Consider the following 25543-nt stretch of genomic DNA (forward strand, 5'->3'; position numbering starts at 1 on the left):
TTGCTTACGCTAGACCACAAACGTGCGCGCATGAACATTTCCAGCGCTCTGTTGGCTCAGTTTAGAGGCAATAAGACCGAGTTTTGGCGCCGATTGATAACTGTAGACGAAACTTGGATTCATCATTATACGCCCGAAACAAAAATCCAAATCCACATTGGACTGAAAAGGGGGAACCAGCCCCAAAAAAACCTAAAGCTGTGTATTCGGCTGGGAAAGTGATGGCGAGTGTTTTTTGGGAGAGCCATGGAATTATTTTTATCGACTATCTTGAAAAAGGAAAAATTATAACAGGAGCTTACTACGCATCATTATTGGACAAGCTAAAGGAAGAAATTTCGAAAAATCGGCCACATTTGCAAAAAAAGAAAGTCTTGTTCCATCAAGACAACGCACCATCTCACACCTCAACAGTCGCCATGGCGAAAATCAACGAATTGCGGTTCGAACTGCTTGACCATCCACCTTATTCACCGGATCTAGCACCAAGCGACTTTTTTTTGTTTCCTCAACTTAAAACTGCGCTCGGCGGCCAGAGATTTTCGTCAAATGAGGAAGCAATCTCTTTCGTGAACTCGTATTTTGCAGACAAAGACGCCAAGTACTATTTGGAAGGGTTGCAGAGATGGGAGCATCGCTGGGAGAAGTGTGTGGAGTTACAAGGAGACTATGTAGAAAAATAAAAAAAAAAAATTTGAAAAAGTCGCGTGCATGATGGTTAGGTCGGTTATTTATCGGACAGCCCTCGTATGTGAGTTATAAAAATTATTTTTGTTTAATCTTCAAATCAAAAACATATACTGAAAAACTCATACAAAGACAGTAGTTTTCACCGCATGTTCGACATATTTGAACAATGGAATGATTGATTGAAAGTTGAGGAATCCACCGCGATCTTTGGTCTATTGTGCCCTTATGGAATGATAATCAAGTCACGTCATTTCTTGGCAAATTAAATGAATATAATTATTAACTGAAAATAAAAATCGTTTTCAAGAAATAATAAAAGAAATTTAGAAAATCTTAAAGAAAATCAAATTCCGGCAAACCACAGAAATATAATTATTGACACACCAAAATGGAAACAAGAGGAAACGTTAAAACTATAGAAATATTAAGAAGAAAAATGAAATCAATATAGGCCTCTTTGAAACAGCACGTAAATATATTTGGGCATTTAAAGCAAAATAGGTAATAATTTTCCACGCCGAGCCTACATTTTATTTACATAATCTTCCTTTGCCAATAAGGCAAACGACCGCGCAAAGTAATGAAAATATCTCTGCAGTTCAGACAAGTGCTGCTGAAGACCGCAATTTATAGATAAGAAGACGTTTCAAGACTTGTCACTGTCTCAAACCACAACTTGGCGGATTTTGGGAAAGGTTTTGGGCTTGTTTCCATATAAAATTTTTCTCACGCAAGAACCGATGCCACTGGATCACCGAACAACGTAGCTGAGTTTGTCTTGGAACAACTTGAAGACGATAAGGGATAAGGGTTTTTTGAAGCAAATCATCTTCTTTGATAATCTCAGTGATTCGAAGAAAGTACAAAAATTATACATGAACAACCAATTCATTCTCCGTCGATAGTTTGGTGTGGTTTCTGGTTTGTCAGAAGCATCTGTCCGTACTTCTTTCGGAATGAAGCTGGTGACACCGCTACTGTAAATGGAGAGCTGTATAGATCGATTGTTGGTTATCAACTTTTTATTATTGGAAGAAGTTGATCTTGACTGCATCTGGTTTCAACAAGACGTGACTCAGCTTCACACAGCATGTGCAACAACTGAATTATTGCGAGAAAAATTTGGAGTCTCGATTATTTCAGGAAATTGTGACATGGAATGGCTTTTAAGATCTTGTGATCTAGCACCACTAGACTACTTCTTGTGGGGTGATTTGAAGTTGTTGCCTTTTAGCAAAAACTAGACTCTCTTAAAGCTTTAGAAGTCACTACTGAACGTGCCATTCACGACATACGAATTGATTTATTCGAAAAGGTACTCGAAAATTGCGTTTAACGAACTTGCTCTTGCAAAAGAAGTCGTGGAGGTCATTCGAATGATGTTAAGTGCAGCATTGATTTGTATTTGTATTTGTACTTCACATTAAATGAAAAACATTTTAATTTCGATCGCAATTAGGGTATTTCTTTTAAAGAAATCATATCACTCTTATTGGAAAATCGTGTATTTTATAATGTATATACCACATATTGATAGAATCACTTAGCAAAAGTGCAAAAAAACTGCCTACTACAGCCCCACTTATGAACATATAGAATACGAGAAGCATACAGTTAAGAGCACCAACGTTGCGTAAGTTCTCGGAAGTTTCAGCTATAAAAATCATCAGTACTTTCAACTAAAATTAACAACAATAAAAAGTAGGCAATACTAAAAACCGCAACTCACGTTTAACAAACGCAACAGAAGCAATAATAAAATGCGAGCGCCCAAAAGCAGGCAACAAGAAATGTAATTAAGACAAAACCATAGAAAACGCAAAACATATTGCCTGCAAATAAACATTGATATAATTTTGTGCCTGCAGAGACACTAAAAAACAACAACACACAGAGTGAAAACGCCAAAAAAGCTGCCACGCGCAAGACAGGGCAATATTTATGCAGGTATGCGTGTACGCCAACGGCAGTGTCATACAAATATGAATATGCAATAAATGCAGAAATTAATATTTTCATTAGCGGCAAGCGGCAAACAGCTTATAACGAAACGGAGAAGTGCAAAACAAGATGAATGTGGGCGTAACGCCTTAAAGTATGCACACATGCATCTCATGAAGTTGAAAGTTGCCAGGGCGATGTGGTTAAAAAGTTGCAAGCTTATTGCTGCCACATTGCACGGCACAGCGCTTTTTTGTGTTGCATGTTGTGCATTAGATTGCGAGTGACGCCTAAAACACATGTTATTTACTACAAAGAAACCGATATGCACACGCATTCATATAAACAAATACACACACACATTAGCGCGACTTCGAGACTTTTAGTTGTGGGTGTGTGTAGTTACTTTACAGCCATGTGGCAGCTATAAAATTGCGGAAAAACATGTGTAGGCGGCGCATATACGCTTAAGCAAGTGTAACTGTGTCTGTATATCGCAGTGTATGTGTGTGTATATAGCAGTGTATGTGTGTCTGTGGCAATAGCTTTTGCACCTAAACACTAGCTTCTTGCCTTGCGTGTGCGTTTGCTTTATCTCCTGCCTTGGCGCGCATGCCACGCATACGCCAACAGAAATTCTGCGGCAAAAACACATTGCAACCTTATGAAATTTTAGCGCTTTGGATGCTTAATTAAAAAAGTTTCAGCTGCAACAACTTTCACCCACTCAACAAATACAGCTGTAATACATTTAATGTGCAGAGATATAAAAATAAATACAAACATACATTAATATATATATACATATACATATATATGTATATGAATGAGTGTGCATGGCTTCTGGCTCGAAAATAAAACAGCGCATTAACTCTTACAAGTGCTGAACGTTGGTGTTGGTGCAAGAATTTGCAAAAGGTGCAGATAGCGAACAATTTTTTCTAGCACTTTTGTTGGTTTTTTTTTTGTTTTTTGTATACTACTACATTACGTTTGCTTCATTTGTGAGTGTAATGGTGGTAACGTTTTGTTTATTAATCATGACTAGGTGACCAGAGCAAAAATTATTGACTTTTTAAAGAGGATATTCTCAACTAGTCGGTTTAGGCAACAATTTGTACTAGTTTAAAAGTAACTGGTTTGGGGGTAGTTACGTTTTTATATTTATTTTTTAATTTTATACAAGGTAGTCTCAACTAGTCGTTTTTGGAAACAATTTGGTCTAGTTTAAAAGTAACTAGTGCGGGAATAGTTACGTTTTTTTCATATTTAGTTATTTTACTATTAATGTATGCAAATAAATCTTTTCAACTTGAAAGATATTAAAATAATATAAATATGATGAGTTCAGTAATAATCACTACGAAACTAATATTTTTTTAACTTATCTAATTTCTATGATTTTATTTTATGGCCAATTTTAATAAAAGTAAGCGGAAAAATCGTTAACTTGGGTTGCCCTTAAGCTATATTAACTACTTTAGAAACAATTCGGACTAATTTAAAAGTAACTAGTTTGAGGCTGGTCACGTTTTTTTCTATTTATTTTCTCAACTTTATTGCTAATATATGCTAAGCACTCTTTTCAACTTGAAAGAAAACTAAAAAAATAAATAGGATCAGTTCAGTTATAAGCATTTTGTTTATTTATCTAATTTTTTCTATTATATTTTAATGGCAACTTTGAAAAAAAGAACGAAAGAATCATTAACTTCTTTGAGGAAACAGTTTGCACTAGTTTAAAAGTAACTAGTTTGGGAGTAGTAACATTTCTTATTTTCACTATGTCAGCTTTACTAATAAAACACGCTATGCACTCTTTTAAACTTGAAAGAAAATAAAAAAAATAGGATTAGTTCAGTAATAAGCACTTTAAATCTCGATTCTTTTTAACTTATCTAATTTCTATGATTTTTTTTTTTCGAAACTCTTAATACTTTAATAAATGAAAGACAAATACCGTTAACATCGGTTGCACCAAAACTATAATACCCACAAATACAGTTAATTGTATGCTACAGTGGTCCGATCTGCCGTATTTTTTAAGGCTCCCGACAACAATAATCGCTTCAAGGATATCTTCACATATGAAAATACCTTCTATGATCTCTCATTTTTAACGTTATTTTCGGCAACTTTGTTTGAAATTGTTTGCTATATAAATATGTTCTCAAGGACTTACGAAAAAGGTTATATATCTTGTTTGAGAAAATCAAAAGTTTAATTAAGAAATTATTCAGATTTCATAAGAATTAGATTGGAAAAATATTCTCGCGTTTCTTTAGAATATTTTGAGTTCTAAGAGTCTTAGAATTCAATATGAAGAACTTAGTTATAGAGTTGAGTTCTGACTTCACTATATCTTATTATAATTAAAAGACGTGTCTTATGCGAGTCTGCCTTCCATCTCTGTTAATTAGGCTCACAACGAAAGAGTTAAGGAAACAGTGCTTGTAAATCGTCGCGTTGGCATCAGGTAGATAGCAGGGGATCCGAAGGTCTTTAATGGTCTGACAGAGCACATTTTGGTTATGCAGTGTGTCCACGCAAGACTTGTAAAAAAATACCTGAATGTTTTTTTCAAAAATGATGCTGAGTAGAAGTCGCAAAAGATTGATAACTTAGCTGTGGCCTGTAGATTCGTCAAGCACATTATTACTGGTGGTGAGAAGTAGGTTTATTAAGTATTTAATATGACGTCGAAACTATCCAACAATCTAGAGAATGCGCTTCAAAAATTAGACAAAACCACGTCAAAGCTGATCAGAAATTAAAGAGGATGCTCAACGTTTCAATTAATTACCGTGGTGTGGTAGCCCATGAATTGGTGCCACAGGGTCAAACGGTCAATAAGGCATACTACTTCGTCGCTATGAAGCGTCTTCGTGAAGAAATTCGGCGTAAATGGCCGGATTTGTTGGGAAAAAATTTGAATTTTTTCATACGACAACACGATTTCACTTTTTATCATTATTTTGTCTGAATTTTTGGCCAAAGTCGAAACGAGAGCCATCGCTCTGCCACTGTGTTGACAATATTTAGCTTTCTGTGATCTTTTCTGTTTTCGAAACTGAAAAACTCGGGAGCCCACTGAGGGCACTAAGAGCTATGATGAAGGCACGGAAGGTCATTTCAGCCAAAACTAGTAACAAGTGTAGGGAAAATTGGTTTTAGCCGAGGCTTGGAATAAGTGCATGGAAAATTTGGCTTAGCGTTTACATGCATTGGCTCAATGGGAGCATATTTTAAAGGCGGTAATAAAGATTTGTAATGAAATACATACGTGGAATTGTTTTTCGTTTTTTCATTTCGTGTCAATTTAATATAAAAAGATTTAATCTATAAAGAAAGACTAGGTACGGAATAATTTCGAATGACTTTGTACATATTCCTATCTAGAGCCGTTCTTAGGTTTAAAAAGCTTTTCGCTATGCTTTGTGGAAGAAAGTTTAGAATTTAATCCGTTTTTTTGAATAAATACTTCAATTAAATGTTGGGAAAAAAATTTATAAAATTTAAAAAAATTAAATTAAATTTAAACAAATGTTTTTTGTTTAATAAAAAATTTTAAATAATTATTTAAGATAAAAAAAAATTTAAAAAAATCCAAAAATTAAATTAATTAAATTTTTTTTAATTAATTAAAATTAAAAAATTTTAAATAAATATATAGAAAAAAATACAAAATTTTAAATAGTTATTTGAAATTAAAAAAAAAAATCTTAAAATTAAATTTATTAAAATTTTTTAAATTAATTAAAATTAAAAAAATTTATATAAATATATAAAAAAAATATTTTTTTTTATTAAAAAAAATTAAACGATTAATTAAAATGAATAAAATAATTAAAAATTAATTAATTTAAAAATTATTATTTTTTAATTAGAAAATATTTACTTTCTTCAAACAATGCACTTTTTTACTATTTAAATTAAATTAAAAGAATATTGTCTAACGAATTTATGCTTCACTATGTGCTCATCCTAAGGTCACTCTGGTAATAATTTTCATACAAAATGAAATTTCCAAATTCATAAAAAATATGCTGCAGAGCAACGCAATTCCACAGCAGCCATAAAAATTATTATTTCTATTTCATTTTTTCTTATTTCTGTTAACTGGTAACTCTAAACAAAAACAAAGCACGAAAGCAGCGCTGGCTAACTTCACCACATTTGATTGTCTGCTTTGCCAGTGTTGATTGTGAGTTAATAGTTTCGCCAGCTAACTAAACATTTCTACACACTTCAACACATTCACATACATATGTACATATGTAAGTCTAAGTGTGCACGAAGTGCGTATGTGTATAATCACACATTGCATTGTCTTTATCACACCGTATGCGCCGGTTGTTAAGCAATAAAAATGTTTAAGGAAATCATAAAAAAGCGAACGAAAGTTGCAAGCGGCAAACACACGTACAAGCAATTACAAAATTACATATGCAACTGCAGAAATACATACATACACGCATATGCTTGCAATAGCAACAAGCGTTTATTAATATGCATGTTAGAAGCGGGAAGTTTACGGTTGTTGCTTATATGTGTGTGTGTGGCACCACAACTACTTTATTCTACTGCAATTCAATCGTACAACAAACAACTTTTCCACAGATACATACATGCATGCATACATTTATAGACATTTTATTATTTTACTACACGGTTTTGTTCGCAATTTTATGATTTTATTTTCATTTTTATTTAACAACTTTTTTCTTAGTTTCCTTTGCATTACTTCGCACAATTCCCCAGTTAAATAATAGCTTGGTGTGTGTATCTTTGTGTCAACACAGTAAGTGTGTGTCAGTCTGTTTGTTTGGCTTTTGCAGCTGCTACTACCGCTGGCTGTGCGCCTTAAAGCGCGCAACAATAAAAATGGTAACATGTTAACTGGGATTTGTTTATGCCTTTCTCTGCAGTCTCTTAACTGTTTCATTGTCTTTCTATGGCACTCTATGCAAAATTGTTGTTTGATGCATGCTTTGCTATTTGAAATTAGTTTGGTAAAATGAGTGAATAGTAGTTTTTGAGAAAGTGTGAGACGAGTAATAAAATGTAAATGAGTTTCTATAGTTATAATACGTTGGGTGAAGATATGTAATAAATAGATGCAATATAAAAATTATACATAATATTATAAAAAATATCATTAAAACTGTCTGGCTCAATCCAGCACGTTTGCTTGAACCCAAAACTTACTTTTGTTAGATTCAAACAATACCAAAACCTTTCATCAGAAACTAGTTGGATTGTCGATAAATTAATAAGGCCAACTTAGCAAAATTATGGAAAGTAGCTATATCATCTTGAGGTGATAAGATTTCCTTTTCTTATATATAAAACTGGTTAGTAAATTTTCATAAAATATAAGAACACGTTGCCTACATCTAGGCGCAATTATTATTTTGTAACTGTTTTTATCTATCTACTACTCTAAATATACTTATTGTCAAAAATATTTAAATTACGGAGCTATTATGCCCAATTTCCCTTTTCTTACTAAAAAAAAAATTTAAAATTAAAACAAAAAAAACATAAGACGTTGCATACATTTAGGCACAATTATTATATAATAACTTTTGAAACTTTTATACATATTTCGTTAGCTATTATTGAGTTGGAATTTAAAGCATTCGGCACAAATGAAACTTATTTCCAAATCCTGATCTCATACAATTGCCTTTTCTTACTACAAAAAATATTGAAAATTAAAAAAAAAGAGAAGACGTTGTCTACATTTAGGCACAATTATTATATAATAATTTTTGAAACTTTTCCACATATTTCGGTAGATATATTTTTCCAAGCGAAAAATAATATTTTTAAATGTCTCTGGGTCAAATTTTACTATTTTGAACACTGTGGACATGAACATTTTCTGTACAAGATATTAATATACAAAGAAATAAGCATTAAAAAAAACTTTGTTGCCTACATGTAGGCGTAGCGATATAAAATTAATGATTTGTTTTAAAAAAGGGAAAACTATAACATACTTGTATTAACATAGGTTAAGAAGTTTTGAAAAATTATTTCTTTGTAATTTGTTGTTGAATTTAAGACATTTTAACTGTTGAAATATTATAAAATATTCTATGTTGAACTCATCAGAAATTTTCATGTTTGCTAGTTCGTAATAAAAGAGTACTTCATTCATTTGTATCACTGTGTCGAAATAAAAAAAGACACATATGTAAGCTTCAGTCGAAATAATTCTTATTTTTTAATTAAATGAAATTCTAGTTCTCTTCTTAAGAACCGTTGCCTACATTTTGGCGAAATTGTATAAACTAAACTTTCCGCCAATTTGGTTAAATGTGAGCATCTCAAAAAGTAGTCTAAATTTATAATAATTGCTGTTGTGGAAGATAGTATCGCTTGTAATTTTCTAAATAAACTGGACAAATACTCACATTTAGCTGAGATGAAAAACCTGCTAGTGAGCCGCCACTGTTAATAACTTCAGCGAAACATTCGTACAGTCACTCTGCAAATAAATTAGAAGGAAGAAATTAAATGATTAATTTTTTGAGGCGATACAATGTCGATTATATTTATGATTTTTAATATCTTTACATTTTTTTTTATTTAAATTTTTTTACAATATTTTTAATCATTTTGGTATTTTTTTTCATCTCACTCAGATTTTAATTCTGTTCAGGACATTAAGGGTAGTCAGGGCACGAAAAAATGAGAATTTTCAGTGTTTTTTTTTTGTTATTAAATCGTGTTATTTTACAAAAGTAGTAATATGGCATTATTATCGAATGTGTTGACTTGAAGTCACGAAAATTTCAAAAAAAAAAAATTATTTTTCAAAGTTATAGTTGTTTGTATTGACCTAGTTCCAAACAAAGGTCAGAATCAATCGGGCAAAAAAAATTAGTTTTATAAATAGATAATCCTGGGGCTGATCAAAAGATTTTTTTTTTTTTCAAAAATTAACAAAATGGCGGCCTCATGAATTTTTTTTTTAATTTTTAGGAAAAAATCAACAGTTAATTGGTCTTAAAAACTCGAAATTTTTGAAAATATAAAAATCCTTCAATCAAGCCCGAGTTAATTATGTATTCTAAAAGCCGTATAAATTTCATTAAAATCTCCTGAGCGGGGTTCGAGTTACAGTTGCCACCAGTTCAAAAAATATAGTTTTAAGAAAAACGCGTTTAAAGTTTCACACCAGGGATTTGAAGTGCCCGAGCTCTATTTGTTATTTGTCGAATAACTCAAAAACTAATTATCGGATCAATGTAAAATTTTCAGAGAATATTTTTAAGATATTTAAGACTTAACGAAAATGCAAAAAAAAAAAATAAATTTTGTAAAAATTATGACTGCCCCTAACCCCTTAAACTCAGCGGCTCTGTACATAATACAAGTAATAAATTAAAAATTATAAAATATATGTATCAATATCAATTTTTTTGGTGAAAAAAATTATTTAAAACTAACTAAATGGTTCCTTATATATCCAATCATACAATTTACTTCCATCTATTTTTTAATGTGTTTTGTTCTCTTTTTTGCATATTTTCAGGCATTCCTTCAAACTACTGACCAAACGGATTTCACTATATCCAAAGTCGGCACGGATTTCTAACCAAATCTTTACCAAAAACTATATGCCGATCCAAACAATTAAAAAATGAAAGTAAGCATATAATATTTCCCGCAGTTATTGTTGGACATTAATATGTTTTGAAAATTCAGCTTTGAACAACAATGGAGAAAAAATTTTAGGGAAACTTTCAGAGCTGAATTACATATATTAAAGGCAGCTTCTAAGCTTTCGAATAAGTGATTGTATGGTAGCATCATTATAGAATAGATAGTTATTTAAAAAACCTAGAGACATAAATTGAAGTAAATAACATACAAACAAGAAAAATGTACTAAAGGGTGATTTTTTTGAGGTTAGGATTTTCATGCATTAGTATTTGACAGATCACGTGGGATTTCAGACATGGTGTCAAAGAGAAAGATGCTCAGTATGCTTTGACATTTCATCATGAATAGACTTACTAACGAGCAACGCTTGCAAATCATTGAATTTTATTACCAAAATCAGTGTTCGGTTCGAAATGTGTTTGTTCGACAAATTTTGTTCAGCGATGAGGCTCATTTCTGGTTGAATGGCTACGTAAATAAGCAAAATTGCCGCATTTGGGGTGAAGAGCAACCAGAAGCCGTTCAAGAACTGCCCATGCATCCCGAAAAATGCACTGTTTGGTGTGGTTTGTACGCTGGTGGAATCATTGGACCGTATTTTTTCAAAGATGCTGTTGGACGCAACGTTACGGTGAATGGCGATCGCTATCGTTCGATGCTAACAAACTTTTTGTTGCCAAAAATGGAAGAACTGAACTTGGTTGACATGTGGTTTCAACAAGATGGCGCTACATGCCACACAGCTCGCGATTCTATGGCCATTTTGAGGGAAAACTTCGGACAACAATTCATCTCAAGAAATGGACCCGTAAGTTGGCCACCAAGATCATGCGATTTAACGCCTTTAGACTATTTTTTGTGGGGCTACGTCAAGTCTAAAGTCTACAGAAATAAGCCAGCAACTATTCCAGCTTTGGAAGACAACATTTCCGAAGAAATTCGGGCTATTCCGGCCGAAATGCTCGAAAAAGTTGCCCAAAATTGGACTTTCCGAATGGACCACCTAAGACGCAGCCGCGGTCAACATTTAAATGAAATTATCTTCAAAAAGTAAATGTCATGAACCAATCTAACGTTTCAAATAAAGAACCGATGAGATTTTGCAAATTTTATGCGTTTTTTTTTAAAAAAAAGTTATCAAGCTCTTAAAAAATCACCCTTTATATATCATAATAATTGAGAAAAATTCAAAATTAATGAAAAACTGAAAAAAAAATTAATAAAAGTTTGTTTTAAGAAAATTCAGTCACCATAAAAATATTTTATAAGTATTCTTATGATATTATCTAGCCCGTTGAAAAATTTGTATATCGAAATATTTAAGCAGTAATTAAGAGTAAAATCAAGAGGCTAACACAAAGTCCAAATGAATGGTAGACTTTTATTTCTCTGAGAGTCATAGGAAACAATAAACATATGTATATGTATCTACGCAAATAAAGGGTGTCCTTAAATTAACGCAGGATTAGAATTAAATAGAAAACACAACCTTTAACTTTTCGATTTTAGCTTTTTATTAAGGTGAGCCTGCTTTAAAAGCTTCAAAAATCGATTTTTTTTTTGCTTAAACCTCTTTAAAAATAATTTAAGAATATGTCCTCAAAGTTATAGATGGGAATTCGAAATATCTTCAAAGCTAGAAGGAAAATAGTGATCGAGCGTCTGGCAGATATATTAGTGATTGGGCAGAAAGCGTAAACTTGTCCCGCCATTTCTCGGTTTTTCATTTTTACGATCTTTCTTAATTAGAGGGCAGCATAGAGAAAAAGCTGAACGTCGTATGGAATTGGGGCAAAGTTTATTATCTTTAGCATTAAATTACCTTCTATTTAAACTAGAATAAATTAAAAAAAAATAAAAATAAAAAATTTAAAAAAAATTAAAAAAAAATTAAAAAAAAAAAATAAAAATATTAAAAAAATAAGAAAAACTTAAAAAAAATATATATATAAACTTAAAAAAAAATTAAAATAAAACAAAATAAAAAAATGTAGCTAATTATTTTTAAACAACATAAACTAAAACTTTTTGGTCAAAAACTACTTTTTTTCAATTTCTAAAAAGTTAGTAAATTTTAACAAATTTTTTTTTGGAATTTTCTTAGTTTAACTAGAAGATACATTATTAATATGAATCTCTTTGAATTTTTTGTTTTCGATAGAAATAACGACCTGAATCCTGCCCGCCGTCCGACAAATGCACATACGAGATGCATCGGCCAATTGCTTCTCAAAGGCAGAATATCAAAGATTTCGTATCCAAACAATTTATGAATGCTGTTTAAATACATAACTGTAAACGCTAAAAATATCGCTTTAATCACTTATTTCTTTCCCTCCCAAAAAAATCCTTAAAAAAATCGATTTTTTGAAGCCTCCAAAGCAGGCTCCCTCCTTAAATCATAAGTACATAGAATAGAATTATATATAGAATAACATACGGAGCCTTCACGACTTTCCATTGTTGAAAATTTTCTAGATAATTCTGCCTAAATGTATCTGTGTTCATCGGTGCATCGGTGTTTCATTGATGCAATGCCGAATCTCTTGTTTACAACATATAGTAAGTGGTTGAGGGCTTGTTGCAATAGGCCAATGATTTTAAATAATCCTATAAAATGAGATCTAATGATGTTAAATCGCACGATTGATCTGAGGGGCCAATTTTTTTTCCCTAAAACGAGAGAGTACACGACCTGGAAATGTACTTGTATTAAGCAGTATTTGAAGTGTTTCACCGGCATAATGACATGTTACACCGTCTCGTTGAAACTCCATATCATATAGGCCAAAGCGCTGAATCATCATGTAGCGATATCGATTGACCAGCCTCATTTTCATAAAAGTATGGTCCAATTGTGCCTCCAGCCCAAAATCTACACCAATAGGTGACGCATTATGGATGCATTTGTTTGTCAACAATCACATGTGGTTTCTCAGAAACCCACGTTGTTCTATCGTGTAAATCTCCATTTTTACTAAGCCTAAACTGTCAGCTATCGATCTGTTTTTTCCTGTAAGGTTGTCGACACACCACTACAGAAATGTCGGTAAATTTTAATCGAGCGTTAATTTTAGGGCCCTCTTTAGATATAAAACCTATACAAATAACATATGAAGAGATAAACTGAATTATATAAAATAATATTAGTGATTTAAAATATAGTTAAATGTAAACATAAGTATCACACAATGGACAATAAAAATATTTAACAGAAATACGTATATATTAAATAATTTTTTTTAGTTTAAGTATTTTTTATATTTCTTAAATACAGATGTGTGAATGTAAATATAAATAGCGTCAGGCTAAAAAATATGTTAATTTTATTGCCATCAAAGTAAATACATTTCCAAGTGGCTCAAAGTGGTTGTGAAATTGTAAAAATTCTTAGAAAAATAAATCAACAAATTTAAAAAAAAATATTAAGTCATTTTTTATTGTAAAAATATATTAACTAATTTTAAGATAAGAATCTCTGAAGAGATTTTGCTGTTTTAGACATATTTTTTTGTTAGTTAGACTGTGTTTTCTCAGAAGAAATTGTTGTTTATTTGTCGGCTAATTACACTAGTTTGCACTCATTTTACGACAGTGATGTTAGAGGCTGTTTCCTGCTACTTTTGGATTGCTATAACCGCAAATGATGGCAAAAATTTCCTAAGATTTTTTTTTTTTTTTGATTGTACTGATTTCTTCAAATATTTTGGAGACTGTTTAACAGCACTTTGAGGAACCTAATGATACTAATGCAGGCTATAAGTAAGTAATCCGCTTCCTTCCCGTTTAGCGACTGAATTATTAAAGGCAATAACGTGCACGCTGCTTATAGCAATCCTTACAAAAAATATATATACATATATTAAAATCATATGTCTATAAAGTATTCACCACCTCCATAAGACACCCAGCAGACATAGTCAAATAAGTCTATAAAACAAAATTTAAATATGCTCGGTCACAGCAGACCCGAGAAAAATCAATGGAATCCAAAAAGTTTGTCAGCTTGCGTTTTGTTTGCTTTGACTGTGTTCGTTATTGGCTAACTCTTCAATGGTTATGACATAATTATGAACATTTGTGCCACAACGCAGTAAATTAAAACAATATTATCGTGGTAGACAAATACGCACGAGAGTGTAGATTTGCATGTGTTCGCACACTTGGCATTGTTATATAAGAGTGTGGCACAGCAGCCACATCAAATATATTGCATTTAATAAGCAGCATGACAAAAGGGTTAAATGGCACAACTGTGGAGGATTGTGGGTATATTGGGGCAAACTTTTTTATGAGTTTAAATTTTGCGCGCAAAGTTGTGATCCTGGAAAATTTAATAAAAATTATATATTGTATATCTTCAAGCCATGGTTCGGAAATTCAGTAGATGCATGTGTTGTCTAAAAGGCAAGAAAAATATATTTTAGATGAGACATTTGCTTTATATTTATCTAGATCAAATAATATAGCGGTTAGCGCCTTTAGAATGGATGATCTTTACACTGACAATTTTGGTACAAAAAAATAAAAAAAAAAATATTTATATAAAAATGTCCCCACGCGTGCAGGGGTGGACTCATCATATCAACAACACGGTGGACGAGTGTGTCGAAGCCTTCAGCTCAGCGGGTAAAACTGTTTTGGAGAGCTCCTGTCCACTGGCTGGTGAAAACACGAAAAAGCAGAGAGAATTTTCTCTGCTAGACTATAGAACTCTCGGAATCCATGGCGTCTTGCAGACGTTTATTTAATAAGGCCCGTCTGAGTGGATGAACTGTGTGAAACGGGAATACGCAAACAAGTCCGAGATATGAAAGGCAAAGAGGACTTCATGGAAAAGCTTCGGCGAAAAAGTGGAGGGCTGTTATGAGTCCTCTAGTTAAAGGCGTATCCGCGCAAAGAAGCTCGTTCTGGTGGGTTGACTGAGGACGCAAGTGCGTCAGTCCTAAGTAGTGACGATACACTTTGGATGCTCTCTGATGCTCACTACCCGAGCAATACGTCCTCTAGGGGGATTGCGCAGCCTTTGTCTACCTTCTGGATGAACAGCACTTAGCTTCTAAGATCAATTTGCACAAACCTTTCAAGTCCCCATTCCCGGACGGTATCATACCAGTACAGTTGTAGCAGACTGTTCAAGTGTCTTGCAACTGGTTGGTATCTATACGAGCTGCATAAGACTGAGTTACAACCCTGGGACCTAAAAACGAGTCAGAATTACGTTCATCCTGAAGGCTAGTAGGGACTCCCATGTTACGGCCAAGGATTTCAGACCCATCAGCCTCCTTCTTATTAAAACCGCTGGAGAGACTGATGGACTGGTACATAAGGAGGCGCATTACAGAGGACGATTTATCAGGAGCGCAACATGCTCATTGTAAAGGTAGATCAGTGAATTCACTGTTGAAACCTTATTGATATAGAGGGAACTCTTAAAAACATGCTACCGGAAACAGTCGTAACAGCTCTGGTCGGTCTTGGGATAGAATCAAACCTCAAACATTTCATTTTCACTCTTCTGTGCGACAGAGTGATAGAAACGGAATAGGCCATCTCGACGGAGTTCTTTCTCCTCTTCTAAAGAACCTGGTCATTAATAACCGGCTTAAAAAACTCGGTGATCGTGACTGCCGGTATTACCTATCACCGTCAACCCAACTCGGTTTTTTTTACTAGAAGATACAAGATCACGGCGACACCGCTGCCGCAAATTGGAATCATCCGCCTGCAACCGTCGGATACAGTAAGATATCTAGGTCTCATGCTGGATAGGAAGCTTACATGGACGCCGAATATCGACGAGAAAGCAAAAAAGGCAACGGCGGGTTCTCTCACCGAAAGTGATCTTCTGGCTCTACGACACCATATTCCAGCCCATTATGTTTTATAAAGTCTTTACGTAGTGGAGTGCTAATTCTAGTAGCGCCACCCACGTGTCAGGTCGGGGATTTTCAATTCACCTATTATATCTAAATGATCAGCGTCACGTACCTAGTCGACGTAGGCATGTGGGCCCGTCTACCTGTGTATGCTCGAACTAGTCCATCAGTTATTGAGATATCGGCCTGGAATATTGCATATGACGTTTTATTTAAAAGGCCATGGATTATTGTCAAAAGCAATGGTAGTATTTTCGAATAAATAGTTGTCATACAAAGTGAACGATAGACATCAAGTTCTTACGTGGAAAACTTTTTTATTTGACGAGATATCTGGACGAAACTGATGGCATAGATTATTATCCAAGGCAGCGCTTCAATCGCCGAACATGTGGTTGAGATCGGGCTACTATACATAGTATATAGCTACCATATAAGCTGCTACCGTTTCTCTTTAGCCATTTATACTATCAATAGATTGAACCTGAGAAGCTAACGTCTTTTCTTGTTCTTTGGAAATTTTCTACGAAAATTAAATAAGCCCTGCGCATATGAAGGTACGATTACCACTAATATATGTATATACCAATTTCTTGTAGCTACACAAAGGCTGTTTGTGCGCAAAAAGACAATTTTGAAGTAGCAGCCAAACATGGAAATTATTATTATTGCGATTATCAGCGAGGTAAACAGACAAAATTCAAATATAAGATACAATTATATACATATGTATATGTAGGAGCGCGCATGTATAATGAAAAGCAACGAAATACACACATACTAACATTATAAAAGCTGAAGAAAGGCGTACGCGCCTATATGTAGGCTTGATCGCCATCCCTACGCGCCAAGTTACGACGACGCCGGAAGATAGGCTTTATTTATTTTATTACACAAAGACATATATATGTGAGTATATCTGTTTGTATGTGTGTCCATTTGTATGTGTATGTATGTCTATTTGCATGTATCTGTGTATGTTTGCATGCATGTGTGTATGCCGCCACATATCGCAATATCTCGCATATGCTAACACACGTGGTGACATATTTTAAATGTTAGTTGCGCGTGTATATGCCTCAAGTTTGCTTAAGCGCCTGTGTTTATGTTAGCATAATCTAATCTGTCACGCATACGCCTGTAAATTACGCTGTGCCCTCACAACAATATAGCCGCCGTGCTCTTCCGCTGTAACAATGCTTTGCTTGCTGATTGCTGCCCCTCCAAGCTGACTTCCGCACGCTTGCCATGTACTCCACACGCAGACTCATACACATACTGCCATTTGACGCATATTATTTTTCGTTTATGTTTCGTCAAAAATTACACACAAAATGTGACAGCTTTGTACACCGCAAATCATATTGCCGCTTTTTTGCTACACATACTACACATGTATATACATACATACATATATACAAGCGTTGTTGTAAGCCTCAGCATCGCTTTATTTCGCATATTTTCTTACTCGCTTACTTAGCCGCCGCCGTTACAGTTGCTTACTTCGTTTTGTTAGCTACTTGGCAGGCAATTTGCGTTCTGTTGTATTTGACTTCCGGTGGTTTTACGCCTTCTACCTCACACACATAATCCGCCTCACGTGTAGCACCGCGAGCAGGTTTCGCATACTTTTTGTCTAAGCAAAATGCTCGTTTTGTAGTTTTTGGTTGTTTGACGTCTCTTCAGCGTCGAGCTGTGGGTTTCTCCAGCTTGTCTCACACTAAGTACATACAAACATATGCTTGTACACATGATATGTGGACTTAGGTTTGTTTATTATGCTTCCTTTGCCTTGGCATTGTTAGCATATTTTGTCACGTGTCGGCTTCATTGCTGCACGTACTTTGGTTATTTATTTCTTCTACACTTTTTTCTCCGAAAATTTTGTATATTTTTATGCTTAATAAGCGCCTATAATAAAAATCTGGTTTAAATTTCCCCCATATGTTCAGCTTCAGGTGTGGTGAATAGGTGTAAGTACGCAGTACGAAATGAGTGGAGGAGCACCACAAACTAAATTAAAAAATATATACATATGTACATATGTAAGTATATATTAAAAAAAAAAAACAATATAGAAATATTTAAGTTAAAATAATGACAGCATAACTCAGAACTCCATAACTTATATTAAAAACGATAACGAAGGCAAGCTTTTTTTATCAGGGTTGTCAATATAAAAAGAGAAGGAACGTTTACCTCAGCTGCACTGAAGCTATAGCAACCTTCATATAAATATACTCGTATACCTTAAAAACTGATGGACTAGTTCTCGACAGACGGCCGAACGTACAGATAGACATGGCTAAATCGACTCAGCTCGTCATGGTGATGCAAAATTGGTGGCAAACTCAGTGAACACTGTTCAGGCTATAAAAACTATTTAAATAAAATAAGGGCAACACTACTCCGATATCATACACTACATATGAAGAAAAAAGTAAACTACCGTCTCAAACGTCTAAATTCAAATTATCGCAACACAAACGTCGCAGAAGCTGTCATTGATGTAAATCTGGCAGTCTAGAGCTGCTGAAGTCGGCTTGCATAGTCCAGAAATACTCAAAGCCTTCATGTCGATTGACTAAAGTCAGAATTAGAGTTTCTATAGAAACATATCGATGGATTCTTGTCAACTTTGAGTCTTCGTTTGGATGGCTCATACGACTTATAGCCGTCCCTTAGTCAATGCCAATTTCATTTAGCATTTTTATTATTATTTTTTAGGCAATTTGTTAATGGTCTAAATGAAGCTTTCTGAAACGCTTATCACACAAGTCCTTTAATAGTAGGTGCGCTATATAAGACTCTCCCAGACAGCACGATTTAAGACCCGGAAGATAAATTCTAGGTGCCATCCGAAGTGTCAATGAAAGTGTAGAAGTCGTATCCCAAATGCAAGTGAATAGTTCTTTAGAGGTTGGAAAACAGCGCGAGATGGACGGACAACTGTGCTGCGTTACTGTCTTAGTAACAGAAAACTGCTGACCAGTCTAGAAAGGGATCACAACAAATAGAAGTTAGGTCGAGAGCAGCACAAGGGTTCATTTTATAAACAGGCCCGTGTAACATAAGTTATGACGAATTACTAAAACTTGAAATTCCAGAAGAATTTTGGTTAAACGGCTACGCGAACGACATAACAGCAGCAATCACAAGTCGGGACACAGAGGATGGAAAAGTAGATGGTGAAAATCACCTCCTATCATAGCAGACTAATGGCCAACATAGAACCGAAAGCACAAGAAGAGAGAAAATTCTTAATAACAAACATCAGTATCTTACTATACGGAGCAGAGATTTACAAGAATGCAATTGACCGAATAAAGAAAAACACGATACTCGCTTGGCAACGTAATCGGAGATGGTGAATATGAGAGTCACGATAGATGGACGGCCAGACTTAGAAGATATTTAAACTTGTGGACAAGTCGTAAATTTGGAGAAGTTGACTTCTACACAACACGTCTGTTATCCGGGCGCGGATAATCCAGAAAGTCCCTTTATAGAATAAGAAAAGTTGAAGAGCCGTCATACCCATACAATAACGCGGCAAAAGAAATACGCGACATACCTATAAAAAGACGCAGAACACATATTATTTAAATGTGGATTTGATTGATGTCATGCTGGAGAACGAAAAAACTGAGGGATTATGCAGAAATACGCGACAATTTTGTTACTTATTAGTAGTATTTTTCTGGTATAGTATTCATGATCATGTTATATTCGGCTTTTAACTTCTCAATCGTTTCAAAAAGTGTGTCTACGTGTAAGTAGACAAAAGTTGCACAGACTCTAGTCAGGCGAATACGCTTGTTTAGGAGCAATATTAGTCGAGTTTTTGGCAAGAAAGTTGTGAGAAAGCAAGGATACATTATCGTGATGAAGAAACCAAGAGTTGTTCGCGAACAATTCACACCATTTCAGATTAATACGAGTAGCTTAACGCAAAAGAGTCATAATCGTCCAATAATATTCTTTGTGGACAGTTTTCCGCGACGAAAGGAACTTATTGTGAACTAACTATATCACGATAATCACCTCACCTTATCTTCCGATCGTAATATTATGTATAAATATATACTTTTAAAACAATTGATATCACAATTTTTTTATTAATTCCCAAAAATCGCATTTTTTGTGTTGTCATATTGAGTGTGCCTCTTAAATTCTTTGTTTTGAACAAATGACTCGTCAAAGCTGTCGAAAATTCTGAGCATATTTGATGAAAGTAACTGTAATCACTCATATTTTTCACTTTCTACTTTCAACTGCATTATTGTTGTTGCAGTTTTTATAATTTTACGCTTTCAATTCTGCATAGCACCTGTACTCAATCAGCATCAATCACTAAGAAGAATACTTGACGGCAGACAGCAAAAGTAGCTGAATTGTTAATAGGAGTAAAAAAAATATTTATGATATATATATAATATATAAGTATAGAATATATATAATATATACATATATAAATATATATACATAAGTATATGCAATTATATATGTGTTGATATACTTATATATTGAGTTGTGGCAAAACATGCGGCGTGCCTCAATATATGTTAAGAATTTTGCAAAATCTTTGCGTGGAAATGGAAGTAAAGGAATATAGGAAGTCACGTGGCAAGCAAAAACATAAAAGCATAGTCAATTAATGTAAAGAAAAATTTTATAAATAATATCAATTTAACAGCAATACTACCATGCCTGCTCAAATATACATATATGGACGCACCTACGCCGCCAGCAGCAGACATACAGCCAATAGCAGCATTAAAAAGTTACCGCGAGCATATTTATAAATATATTTATGCGTGCGGATGTGTGTGTGTGTGTGTGGCAAAAATAAATCAAAGTTAATCAAGTGGCACCATCTGGTTGACTTGGCGCGACACTTTCTGACTTGTTTCACACCTCGCTGCAACGACGCGAGTTTTGTCAGCTATGATAGAGCGTGACAGAGGAAGCCAGAGAGAGAGGGGAGAAGTGCGAAAACGAGCGAAATGTGAATGGCAGAAATGTGTTTGGTGGCTGATAGCTTCCTGTGGCTCAGCATATAAAATCCGTACAGAAATAGTACACATGTGCAGGTAAAAGTTGAAAAAATTAAAAATGAAAATGCATAAGTCAATATTGATCGATGTGGCATAAATATACATACATACATACAACTATGCATACAAGCGGCGCTGTGGGCTTTCGGTGTGCCATTTATAGTCTTTGGTGTACAAATAAAAGTGAAACGAGAAATATGAAACACTTCAGCTTAATTAAAGAAGACGCACAGTTAATGTGATTAAATTGGTGATATATAAGCGAGTTAATTTTTGGGTAGGAGGTAGGGGGTAATACGAAGCATGGAAATCTTAGAGAGATATTCAAATTTTATGAATTAATTGTTATTTTAAAAAAATTAAATGAAAAATAATAAAAAATTATAAATTTATATATGTATGCACATTAGGGTGGTACTTTTTCGAATATTTTACCTAGCGCTTAGGTATTCAAATTTTATGAAGTAAAATGTTATTGAAAAAAAAAAATAAATAAATAAAGATTTTATGCATTTTTATGCTCATTAGGGTGGTACTTTTTGGAACACTGCGCCTAGCGCTTAGACATCTATACCCGAATACATCACAGGATAAAAACTCAAATAAAATTCGAACTTATTAATAAGCATACATATTTTAATATGTGCCCTAGGGTGGTTCTTATGTACACCAAAATAATATTTTTACTATTTGCGAAATATTTTCTTAGTGCCCACAAATATATAGCCAAATAAAGCACATAATAAAAACGAAAAATAAATTTTGAACTTATTTATATTCCCTTTAGGGTGACACTTAAGTCTTAGAAGAAATATTTTTACAATTTTTGTAAAGTTAGAGTTGGCGCTAAAAATAAATTTGCAACTTATTTATCTAAGCAACGCGTATACATATACATGAGCTTTAGAGTAGTATTTAAATATCTCGAGCAATTTTGTTAGGGTGACTCTTAAGTGTTAGAAGTAATATTTTTAATACTTTTGAAAACTTTACGTAGCACCATAAATAAATTTGGAAATTATTTATATATTCAACCGGTTTATTTATGTGCATGCTAGGGTGGCACTTAAATATTTCGATTAATTTACTTTTAATTTTCGGAAATTTTACCTGGCGTCAATACAGCTATAGGCAAATAAACCACTAAAAATAAAATAATTTCTCACATATTTATACAAATCCGAGCTTAAGGGTAGCACTTAAATATTACAAGAATATATTTACAAAATTCTGGAAAACACAACCAATATTTCATGTTACTATAAAACAAATACTGATATCTAACATATTAATATATGCACGTTAGGGTGGCGCCTAAAAATTCCAAACACAAAATTGTAATTTTTGATTATTTTTCTGTAAGGAATCAACCTTAAGTCAATGACATCGCATATAAACTGTCATCCTGATTAGGGCCGAGATTCTCTATGGCCAGTAACTTAATTACAATTTAAATAATCTTATTTCAATCCCAACAAAAATTTACTGTATTAAATTTAATTCATCAGCTTTTGAAAATCTACCAACATTTTAGGATAGACCTACTAAGATTTTCGGATAAAAGCAGTCTACGTCATACAGTCACCCTAATGCGCACAAAAAGTTGTTGAGTAATCGGAACTAAAATTTACTGTAATAGACTGAAATCACCGCATTTCAAGTTTCAGCAAATATTTTGGGGTAAAACTAATTTATCAGATTTTTTATGAACCACCCTTTTTATATACCACCTTAATGCACACAATCAAAATTGTTCAGAAATCAGACTTTCATTTTATGATTATATTTCACTAAAATTTTAAATTTTCTGATTTCACTAAGATTTTATGAGTTTCAGAGTTTTTACAAACCACCCTAATGCACTAAATTGTTCAGTAATTAGATTTACCATTTTATGTCTCGCCAAAATTTCTGATTTTTAAGATCAAGCAAGATTTCATGATTTTCAGCCTTTGTACGAACCACCCTAATGCATACATTAAATTGTTAAACAATCAAATTTTGAACCTACGTTTCACGAAAATTTTAAATATTCCGTTTTTTAAGAACCATCATGATTTTAGGATAAAAATTGTGTACAAATTTTTTACAAATCACCCTAATGTACAAGAAGATTTATATTTTATGTTCCATGATGAATATATGTAGATTTTCAGATTTCAAAATTGCATCAAAATTTTAATATAAAAAATTATTTGATAGATATCTTGCGAACCACCCTAATATACATGCACACACTGAATTGTTAAACAATCATATTTTCATTGTATGCTTCACCAAAGTTTTAGATTTTCTGATTTTTAAGATAAACCAAGATTCTAGATAAATATTGTTTACAGATTTTTTATAAACCACCCTAATGCAGAAAAATCAGTTCGAAATTTTATGTTTAATGTTAGTTTTAGATTTTCGAATTTAAAAAATTCACCAAATTTTAAATATAAAAAATTGCTTGTCGGATGTTTTAGGAACCATCCTAATATACATACACAATTGTTCAACAAATGGAGTTCAATTTCGTGTTTCAACAAAATTTGACGACAATAATTTTAGATCAGACTTTTTGCGTACGATCACAATGCGCATGTCAGATATTTTTTCGAACCACCCTAATACCCGTACACAATTGATTAGGAAATGTTGTAAAATTTCATGTTTTTATGTTTACATAGGACCCTAATGAAAATGCCAGTTTTGTTCGAAGCACCTTAATTTACACGTATTGTTCAACAAATGGAGTTAAATTTTGTGTTTCAACAAACTTTAAGACAAATCTTTTTGATTAGATTTTTTACATACCACCCTAATGCACATACATATTGTTTTCAACTGTCAAAATTAAATTTTATTTTTTTTTATTGCATCGCACTTCAAGATTTGCAAAAAAATGTGTATGTCAAAATTCTTAAACTACAATTTTTAAAGCCACCCTAATGCTACACACAAATTGTTTGCCTTTCGTTTTCAAAAATTTCTAATAGCCAACATGAATGGTTGCCACTTTGTATGCCAATTCGACAATTAAATGCTCTCATCTATTCCTGTTATTCACCCCTTAGCCCGACTAGTCTACAATTTCCTTGTTGTTTTTACACTTTCGACATTTCGTACCAACGTCTATAGTCTGTACTCGAACTTGGATGACACTTAATTGTGTTTAGGCGGTCGTTATATTATTTTTCTTGCAGTCAGACATGCAATTTGTCTGTGTATGTTTTAAAGTTGGTTTTTGTTTTGAACACAAAGCTACAATTAGTAGCCATGCTCAATGCTATTATACTAGTGTTTCTTTGTATAACAGTGGCAATCAGACTACTAAAAATCTATACATATGAATACATATTGGTTTATTTTGAGAGTAGGAATTGCATATAGTTGTTGTTTTAGTAAGCGATGGAAGTGAGAAGCGGCAAAATGTAATGGTAAGGGTCAAAGCGCCGCAATGCATGCAATGAAATTTGGAAAGCATCTTTACTAATAGCATATTTGTATACACAATATATAAAAATATATACAATTAAATGATACAGTTGCGGAAAAAACTTTAGACGTGGAAAAAATTTAAAATTAAAACCAAAACAAAACATTTTCAATTTTTCAAAGGTTTCGATATGATTTTAACATGACTAAAAAGCATTAATTCAAGTCTGTTACCTCGCTTATTGCAACAGCGTTTCAAAGTACCTTCAAACTCTACATTTATTTGCTCCACAACTGTAACTGCCTTCAATCACTTCAAAGCGCCTAAAGGCAGACGTGCTAGTCCCGCAAGTAGACCGTTCAAGAGACATGCATTCAGCAATAATAAACTGGAATTTTAATTGGCTCCTAACTGGCATTTTGGCAGACAATTGCAACAGCGAAGTTGTGTGCTGATCGACTAGACTGAGTATAATTATATTAAAATTGTAATTTTCCTGGTTGCAATATGAAGAGTATGAGACGCACAAGAATGGCGGATTTTTAAAGTAGAAAGCTTACATAATATTTTAAAAATATTGCTTTTTTGAAAACTTCAACTTGTTACGAAATTTTTTAAAATAAAATTTTGGCAAAAAATGATTAGAAAATATATAGTAAGTTGTTTGCTTTTTAGTAATTTTTTTTTAGGAATTTCAAAAAAATCGATATTTTTGTATACATATATATCGTTTCAAAAAATTTGAAGTTGATACTGGAAATATGTGCGTATTGGTAGAAGATTTTAACTTTGTACAATCGGGTCCAAAGCTTTAAACCCGCTTTTCTCGAAACTCTATTTTCACAGCCGATGAAGAAAATTTCGCTCATTTGCTGCAA

At 33.3% G+C, this 25543-nt stretch overlaps 1 protein-coding gene across 8 annotated transcripts in view; it reads right to left on the bottom strand.

The window, feature by feature from the left end:
- Positions 1-25543, bottom strand: part of LOC105229710 (tyrosine-protein phosphatase Lar) — a 907083-nt gene that overhangs the window by 584089 nt on the left and 297451 nt on the right. For all 8 annotated transcript variants that reach the window (XM_049458860.1, XM_049458872.1, XM_049458887.1 and 5 more), the window contains one exon: positions 9054-9127. The gene's annotated coding sequence lies outside the window, so the exon portion shown is untranslated. The remainder of the gene's footprint in view (positions 1-9053; positions 9128-25543) is intronic.

Source organism: Bactrocera dorsalis, chromosome 1 (genome assembly GCF_023373825.1).
Source record: "Bactrocera dorsalis isolate Fly_Bdor chromosome 1, ASM2337382v1, whole genome shotgun sequence".
Classification (NCBI taxonomy): Eukaryota; Metazoa; Arthropoda; class Insecta; order Diptera; family Tephritidae; genus Bactrocera; species Bactrocera dorsalis.